We start from the raw sequence: 8,911 nt of genomic DNA on the forward strand, positions 1-8,911 counted from the left end.
TTATTCAAAAATGAATCATGTTACAAGCGGTAATGGAAGATATACAGTCAATAGTGAATAAAATACATTACATGCCTACTCTTATAATGTTTCCTAAGCTTTTCAATAAAATAACTTTAAATTTCCATAATAAAATACAAACAACAATCACAAATTCATAATTCATGATCAAGTTCTCCACTTGCAACCAAGATTTTCACAAGGTTGATAACACAACCAAGTAAAGATGCAAGAATGAATAAAAGGGTTGAAAAAAAGAAACTTAGCTACCTGGTGATGCACAAATCGTGTTCTTTTCCTACAAAGAACTGATGATTTAGAAAAATCAATTAGAAAAAAAGAGTAGATCGATAATTGAGAACTTGGAACAGGCATCCATTAGAGGTTATCCACCTACGGAGGTGGAATCAGGTAATCAACAACCACTACACTCTCTATGGAATCACCGGCTTTCTCCTCCTGCGAGTTCACACCTTCCAAATTTGAATCCAGTGCCTCCAAATCAGCCTGCCCAGGCAAAACAACAATTGAAGCGATCGTAAACCCTTTCGCCCATTCATGAGAGAAATTCTCACCCAAACTTAGTTGTTCAATCGCTTGAAACTGATCTTTAATTCTTCCAATCACTTCCAAAACCCTAGCTTTCTCATTTTCGACTAAATTCCCCTTCAACTTCAGAAATGTAACTTTCATCGCCGACCCTGGCTTCGGTGAGACACTAGCACCATTAGACATCCAATCAACGGCCATGACGTCATCGATGATCAGTTTATTCTCGTTGACGACGCGAACGTGCTCAGGATGCACCGCGCACTCCCGGAGATCCTCCTTTGCTCTATACCGACTGTGAAGCATGTGAGTGAAGGTAAGCCACAATGACCGAGAGTGAAGGAGTTGTCTGAAGGAGAGGTGGAGGGTGAGGTTGAGTGATGCTAAGCCATTGAGTCCACTCACCATAGGGGTTACGGCGGAGGATGAGATGATGAAGGTGTACATGCTCTGTGATGTTAGTCTGCAGAAGATGGAGGCGTGAGGCATGTGGCGTGCCCTAGATTTACAAAAGATAGATGAAGAGAGTCACAGGAATTAAAGGAAATATGTGGATGGTTGAGAAATTATAGGAATTAATTAATGTTTCTAAATATACAATTACTCTAATACCATTTTCACTATTTACAAGTTACACTTTAATACAAGTAATTTTAGAATTTACATAAATGGCCCGTTTGATAACAACCTTAGATTTTATTATTTAGAAGCTCCAGATATGTTCTCGCGTTCTCAACCTTATATATATATATATATATATATATATATATATATATATATATATATATATATATATATATATATATAGTGTGTGTGTGTGTGTGTGTGTGTGTTCGCAATGAGAACTAATTAATTTTGGAATAGCTTGAATAAGAATTAATTAATGTGTACGAACTATGAGAATGATTATGGAGCATAAGATTTGAATTATATCTTGATAAGAATTAAAATATGCCTTCAAATATTTTTTTTTGAACCGGCAAAAGATATTTTATTATTAAAATTCACTTTACCAGCAAGTAGCTAGTAGAGGTGAATGTTTTACATCATTTCAATTACATAGAAGAGGGGTTGTGTTCCATAAACTCAATTATATTCTATCACTACGCCCTCTATGCTTTACCCATATGTATGTTAGGGCTTTGAAATAAGCAATATTGTCACCGACGCAAAGTCAATCTTGTTAAAAACTCTATCATTAAACACCATAGGGTTCCGAATAATATCGATGTTAACGTTTTCCTCTTCTTGGGGCAGTTACCCCATTTGGAGGCGAAATCAATGATGTTTGAAATTGATTGAAACTATGTCGTCTAGATGTTGCAACATTGGAGAATCGAGTGTAATACTTCTTTCACTAGTGGGCATGAGGCTAGGATATGATCCCATGTTTCTTCTGGCACTCTACAGAAGCCACATGTAGTTGATGTCATTACAACACCCCTGTTCTTAGTGCTCCGCCGATGGTATTCTATTTTGTTTCTCTCTCTACACAAAGCCCGAGACTTTTAATGAAATTGTTTTTAGCCATGGGAATATATCGTCGCATACTGGAAAGGGGGCCCTTTCATTCTAACACGGAGGGGTGCCACACAAAATTTCCAATTTAACACAAATGATGATACCCATCCATCCCTTGTCTCCCTTGGTTGCATTATATCCTCGAATGGAATATTGATCCTCTCCAACGTGTCTCTACATTTTACAATATTTTTCAAAACACCAATCCAAAGGTTCCTTGAACAGAATCGAGTCTGATCGCCATCCAGTTTGTGTAGTCTCCTGATAACCTTAGCCCATAAAGAATTGGGATCACTCTTCAAGCGCCACATCCACTTAGTTAGTAATGCTAAGTTCAAAGAACGTATGGATCCCAGATCTAGTCCACCCACCGCCTTTTGGAGAAACAATGTTCTCCCATGCCACCCAGTTTATACTATTATTACAAGTAGGACCTCCCTAAATAGTTTGCCTTTGTATTTTTTTCAAGTAAGTTAATAACTCCAATCGGGGCACCTAATGGACAGACAGAATGTGGGGAGACTCCCAAGGACAACTTTAGCGAGTGTAATTCGACCACCAAAGCTAAGGCTTTTTGCCTTCCAAACCGATAGTTTTGCCTTTAGTTTAGCCAAAATTGGATTCTATGAAGCCTTTCGATTCATATTTGTTCCTACTGGGAACCCAAGGTAGGTGAAAGGTAGCGATGACGGTTCACAACCTAGAGGAATTTCCCAATTAACGACTTCATGGGTCGGAGCAACAATGCCATAGACTTTGGATTTGTTGAAGTTGACCTTCAAGACGGAAGATACATAAAAGCATCTTAGGATTCTAGCCAAGTTTACAATATTCCTCTTCGACCATTCCCCCAAGAACAAAGCATCATCTACGTATAATAGATGGGACAAGAAAATGTTAGAGCATGGAATTCGAATCCCGTCGAATATACCTTTGGAGGTCACTGACTTCAATGCAATGTTTAGTCCCTCCATCGCGAAAATAAACAAGAAAGGGGAAAGCGGGTCCCCTTGTCTCACCCCCTTTGACATTGTAAACTCACTAGTAGGGCTTCCATTCATGATAATAGAAGCTCTAGCCGACTCCAAGCAACCCTGGATCCATGATCTCCATTTACAAGCAAAATTCGTTTGGGCCATTATAGATTCAAGATATCCCCAATTAATAGAGTCGAAAGCATTGTTGAAATCTGTCTTGAACAAAATTTCTTTCCCGTTTGCCTTGGCCCACGAACAGATCTCATTTACAATGAGATGCCCCTCTAAAATGTTCAACCCTTCTACAAAGGCGGATTGAACCTCATTAATCACACTCCTGGTTACCCTTTTAACTCACAAAGCAAGAATCTTTGCAATGATCTTATACATCGATCCAATCAAACTAATTGGACGATAATCAACAAGACGAAGTGGTTCTTTACTCTTCACAACTAGTGTAATAAAAGAGACATTGCAACCCCTTGAGAACTTGCCCCACCTTTCAAAATATTTTAGAAATTCAAATACATCATCTTTTATGGTTACCCAGAATTTTTTGAAGAATTTGAGGGTAAGCTCGTCCCACCCCAGGGACTTCTCTCTACCACATGAACAAATGGCGTTTTTTTTATTTCAATGAGTGAGATCGGCGACTCTAAAATTTCAGCATCAGTCGAAGATAGCTTTCGAAACAATTCGCTGCTAAATCTTGATCTAGACACCCATTTTTCATGGAACTTATTGGAGAAAAAAAATTCACAGCTTCATTTTTCATTTTGTTGGGATTTGATAGCCATTTTTCCTTTGCCACGAAACCATCAATCTGGTTTCCCCTTGCCTTGTTATTAATGTATCCAAGAAAGAAACTTGGATTCCCGTCCCCTTCTACTACCTACTTAATCCTTGCTTTCTGTCTGAGATCCAAAGAAGCGATCATTTCCATTTCTGAGATCCTGCTAAAACCTCTAACTCTTTCTTCGATTTCAAGATTGGATAATTGCCTAGTTTCTGCCAGTGAGTCTATCTCTCCCATTCCTTTTTTCATGCTCATAAGTTTCTCATTTTTTTTTTGAAATTCAATCGCCCTCCATTTCTTGATTTCACCCTTCAAGTGTTTGAATTTACACGCTAAGAAAGCATCAGCAACACCATATCCTTTGATTTCTTCTGATGCTTTAAGTACTACATGATCAAATCCATCTCGCAACAACCATGAGTTGAAAAACTTAAATGAGGGAGGACCAAAGTCTTCAATCTTGGTTTTAAGGAACACATGAGAGTGGTCTGAAAGATATCTGGAAAGAGCAATAGATGAGGCCATAGGAAATTTGTCAATGAAATTCGAACATACCAAATATCTATATAATTTTCTCAACTTTGCCTCGAATTGCTGAAAATAAGTGTATCTATCACCCCCCCCCCCCTTTCAAATCGTGTAATTCAACTCTTTCAATGAAGAGATTGAAAGAATCAACAATCGATTTACAAAAGGTCGAGTTGATCCTTTAATCAGTCTTCGGACATCGTTAAAGTCACCAAAAATTATCCAGGTGGCATTCCATATCTTCGTTTTTTCTAAGACGGGTTTAGGCCCATACACATTTACTACAGCTGCCATACCAGCAACGGACGGGAAGGTACCAAAGGTCGCTAGAAATACCCATACTTGATCGTTTCACCAATTGATTTATATTTTAACAATATCTGTTTATTTATTAAAATCAAATCTGATTGAAAACACTTGGTCTAATATTGTGTTTGAATAAAGTATATTTGAAAAAACCTGCGACGGATGTTAGCGGTTCGAGTCTGCTGATCTCCAACTCGTGAACTTAGCCAATACAAAGCTATATGAAAACACCCAATTTTTCCGATTTGGTGGTTCGATCTATGATTTATCATTCATGAAAGTTGATAAGATCCATCCATTTAGCAACACCTTAGGATGGCATATCCTTAAAATTAAGGGCGAGGTTCAAACGAGGAAATGCTTACAGTGGATACCTAGGCACCAAGAGACGAGGAAGGGCGTAGTAAGCGATGAAATGCTTCGGGGAGTTGAAAATAAGCATAGATCCGGAGATTACCGAATAGGTTAACCTTTCAAACTGCTGTCGAATCCATGGGCATGCAAGAGACAACCTGGCGAACTGAAACATCTTAGTAGCCAGAGGAAAAGAAAGCAAAAGTGATTCCTGTAGTAGCGGCGAGCAAAATGGGAGCAGCCTAAACCGTGAAAATGGGTTTGTGGGAGAGCAATACAAGCGTCGTGCTGCTAGGCGAAGCAATAGAATGCTACACCCTAGATGGCGAAAGTCCAGTAGCCGAAAGCATCACTAGCTTATGCTCTGATCCAAGTAGCATGGGGCACGTGGAATCCAATGTGAATCAGCAAGGACCACCTTGCAAGGCTAAATACACATGGGTGACCGATAACGAAGTGGTACCATGAGGGAAGGGTGAAAAGATAACTCGTAGTTTAAATCTTTCGTTGTTGATTTACATGTGTAGAAATATTTGATAAAAATAGTTGCTAACTTTTTTAAATATGTAGAATAAAATAAAATGTAAAAGCTCTAAATAAGAAGCAATATTTTTTTTGAAAGAGACCAAAGCCTCAACAAAACTAAATAAAAAGCATGATGGAGATTATGTATATGAGTTTTCAATTTAACATAAAAAAAGATTAAACCTACATTTTCAAACTTTATTTTGTTAGTTTGGATTTTAAAATAACTAATAGATAAAAATCATAAGAGGCATGATTGCTCCAATCTCGATTTTAATCTTAAGATCTTATGATTTTAAGATTTTCCAAGCGAAAAACAATTATGATCACATTATGATTTATCCGAAGCAATGTGAGTATTAAGATCTTAAGCTTCCAACTAGGATGTTAATATCTTAACACGAACAAATTGCACCTATTTAGCTTCATTTTATAGTTGACACTCAAAAATTTGTCTATTTAACTTGACATTGAACATACTCCACATCTAAGGCTCTATGAGAAAAATCAAATATAGGTTTATTTTTGTAGGATCTTTTGATCTCGATCCAATCTTATAAACATAATCTTACGAAACATAAAATACTTTAGATAAAATCCTGATTTAAAAGCCTTAAAGCTATTAAAAATTGGTTGTCGAATATAAATTATGTTCGATGTAGTGTTGTAAACGAGCCGAGTCTAGCTCGAGCTTGGGTAGGCTCGGACTCAGCTCATTTAAATTCATGGGGATTGAGCTCGAGCTCGATTCGATTCGAGCTTAATTTTCAAAGCTCAAGCTCGACTCATGGATAAATTAAAATGCTCAAGTTTGGCTCGGGCTCGACTCGTTTGTATGTCGTGCCTAAATGAGCCTAGATCGGCAGTAAAAAAAATAAGCTTATTTGTATTTTTTTGGTAATTAATATATAAAATTAAAATTAAAAATTATATTATATAAATATGCATTGGCTTGTTTAGGCTTGTGGGCCTAATCGAGCTCAACAGATAAAGTTCGGACTCGGGTTCGTTTAATAAATGAGCCTAAAACTAAACTCGAATTCGGCTCCAGCTCGTATAACTCAAACTCGAATAGAATTTTTAACGAGTCGTTCTGCTCATTTACACCCATAGATGAATGAACTCTTTTGTTAAAAGAACTAAAACGTAATAATACTTTGATTTTATTACACATATGTATACTGGCCCACTACACACATGGTTAAAATAATGTCTCCAGTTTTGAAATAAATGCAAACACCATAATTACCAAGGTCTGGATTCGCATCTAATCATTACACATACTAAATTTTTTAATATATTAAATAGTTGTTTGATAGAGATATGTTGTGATAATAAATTCTATTACTCTAGCTATTTTCTTGAATTAATAATGAAAAATACGTAGTTGTCCTATTTATAAAGGAGGCAGGAACCAACAACTTAGGCATTCATGTTAGTATTCATCCCGAAAAGGGAAACTAACACCTCTAAATGTACACATATAACTCAAAATGTGTCTCATCGCCTCTTCTTAGTTCCCCTACCCGGAAAATGAAGTCAAATCGTGTTCGAAAACACATACAAGTTCGACTTCATAGGTTTAACAGGTACATGAATCACTTTCTCCTTTGTATACAAAATGTCTCCTCTTTTTCTCTATAAGGTTATTGAAACAAATTTATTTTTGTTGTGATGAACAGACGCATCAATGAAAAGATGAAACAGGAGATGGAGTTCAAAAACTTGAAGTTGTATATGGAGAACATGAACATCTTGAAAGAAAACGCAGAACTGTGGAAGAAAGCAATCCAACTCCGTGAAGAAAATACTATTTTACTGTCTAAGCTTGTGAAAAATATCAAGCCTTCGGGTTCGTGATAGCAAAGGAGACACGAAACCTAAATTTTCTCTAATCTATTTGCTAAATTGTTGTTTGTACTTTGTAGTGACTATTTCATCAATTGCTAATATTGGCTTCTTACATAATATCTAATTAATAAAACAATTATTAGTGTATCTCATATAAATACAACACGTCTTATATGTTGAAGTCCCATGTTTTTCATAAGATTTCTTTTAAAAAGAAAATCTTAGACTTCACATGTACCTTACAATTATTTTATTATGATTTATCTGGACTAATCGTTGTACATAAAAGAGTTAATGAAATGATTTCAATCTCTTTTTGGCAAATAATAGTTAAAATTACGTTAAACCAACTTGCGACCAATGTTCTAAGTTGAAAACTCTTGAAATTTACCCTAATTTTACAAAGCTGAATCAATATAAAACCTTACATTAGAAAACACCCAACTCAAATTTCACTTATTTAATCATGTTACCAAAACTATATAAATGATGACAGTTAATAAATACATCAAAATCCTTTATGGAGCACTAGTTTTTTTTTTTTTTGAACTGGCAAATGAATATACATATATAAAAAGGAGCCCCTGGCAAGAAGCTAGGAAAAGACCTAAAACAGATACAATATGAAAATAAAAAAAAATAAAGGCACTAGATGGCCAAAGTTCTGATAACATTTGTGTTATTATTTTGAAATTTTACCACATTAACTATTAATATATTAAATATGTTTATACGTTTAAAAAAAAATAATGACCCAAGTTCTTTTAATTTAACAATTTGGCATAATAAAATACTTTGTATGACTTTTAAATGATACCCGTAAATAGAAGTCAATAAGCATAATGTCACTTGAAGTATGGAGCAGTATGGACCATAAAGCTATAAAAAGTCAAATTTGTATTTGAGTTTTAAGTCTAAAAGACAATCTAGAATCCATCGGCGTCCGAAAGCTTTTGACAAATACATCAAAGATTCAAAAGTCATATTCTTCGTGTAAACGGATTTGCAACTTGTAGTAATGTAGTATCTTTTTGCATTGGTTGCTTAAATGTGCAACTATATATAGATGTATATTGCCATTTTTATTTTTAAAATTTTAAACGATCATTATGTAAAACGTCGTGATTTTTTTTCTGGGAATGAGGACGATACATCCAGATAAATTTATAACGAAACCTCACAATTTGAATTAGCATTCATTAAGTCCAACACTACCATGCTGTTCGTTTAATTATGATTTAATGGAGTTTAACTATATTATTATTATTATTATTATTATTTGAAACGGTAAACTATCCTACTCCTAATTTAATCCTTAACTCCATTTATGTCTCTTAATGAGACTTGAATCCATAAACACTCAGTTGAGAGTCACTCCTGATAAGTCAAAACAAAATAACACCTAAAATTTTATTTGTTTATGATTGGATAGAGTTAATAATATACATGAACTATTTGATATGCCCATATCAAGCTATTTGAGCCAATTTGAACAAGCACCAAA

General features: G+C 35.4%; 1 long non-coding RNA gene and 1 pseudogene across 1 annotated transcript; one reads left to right on the forward strand and one right to left on the reverse strand.

Annotated features, from left to right (window-relative positions):
- Positions 1 to 393: 393 nt before the first annotated feature.
- LOC145094990 (stress-response A/B barrel domain-containing protein UP3 pseudogene) lies at positions 394 to 996 on the reverse strand (annotated as a pseudogene).
- Positions 997 to 6,913: 5,917 nt separating this feature from the next.
- LOC145094250 (uncharacterized) lies at positions 6,914 to 7,476 on the forward strand. The gene is made up of 2 exons (XR_013703242.1): positions 6,914 to 7,145; positions 7,239 to 7,476. It is a non-coding gene; the product is annotated as an uncharacterized LOC145094250 (long non-coding RNA).
- Positions 7,477 to 8,911: the final 1,435 nt, after the last annotated feature.

This window comes from Lactuca serriola, chromosome 3, assembly GCF_051521515.1.
Source record: "Lactuca serriola cultivar US96UC23 chromosome 3, Lser_US96UC23_V15, whole genome shotgun sequence".
NCBI classification, from domain to species: Eukaryota; Viridiplantae; Streptophyta; class Magnoliopsida; order Asterales; family Asteraceae; genus Lactuca; species Lactuca serriola.